The following is a 649-nucleotide window of genomic DNA, read 5'->3' as shown; positions in this document are numbered from 1 at the left end:
CCACAGCCAACATCGTACTGAATGGGGAAAAATTGAAAGCATTCCCACTTGGAACTGGAACCAGACAAGGTTGCCCACTATCTCCACTTCTATTTAACATAGTTCTGGAAGTCCTGGCCACAGCAATCAGGCAAGAGAGTGGGATTAAAGGCATACAAATGGGAACAGAAGAGATCAAACTCTCACTATTTGCTGATGACATGATATTATACCTAGAAAACCCCATGGTTTCAACCAAAAGTCTCCTGGAATTGATAAATGAATTCACTAAAGTCTCAGGATATAAAATCAATACACACTAATCAGAGGCTTTCATATATGCCAATAGCAGTCATACTGAGAACCAAATCAAAGACTCAATTCCCTTCACAATAGCAACAAAGAAAATAAAGTGTCTAGGAATATATTTAACTAAGGAGGTAAAGGTTTCTACAGGGAGAACTATGAAACATTGAGGAAAGAAATAGCAGAGGACGTAAACAGGTGGAAAACCATACCATGCTCGTGGGTCGGCAGTATCAACACCATTAAGATGTCTATACTACTCAAAGTGATCTACAGACTCAATGCAATCCCTATCAAAATACCAACATCATTCTTCACAGATGTAGACAAATTAATTTTACGTTTTGTATGGAACCAGAGAAGA

Source organism: Propithecus coquereli, unplaced genomic scaffold, assembly GCF_000956105.1.
Source record: "Propithecus coquereli isolate 6110/MARCELLA unplaced genomic scaffold, Pcoq_1.0 Scaffold181, whole genome shotgun sequence".
NCBI lineage: Eukaryota > Metazoa > Chordata > Mammalia > Primates > Indriidae > Propithecus > Propithecus coquereli.
This window is presented reverse-complemented; position numbering follows the sequence as displayed.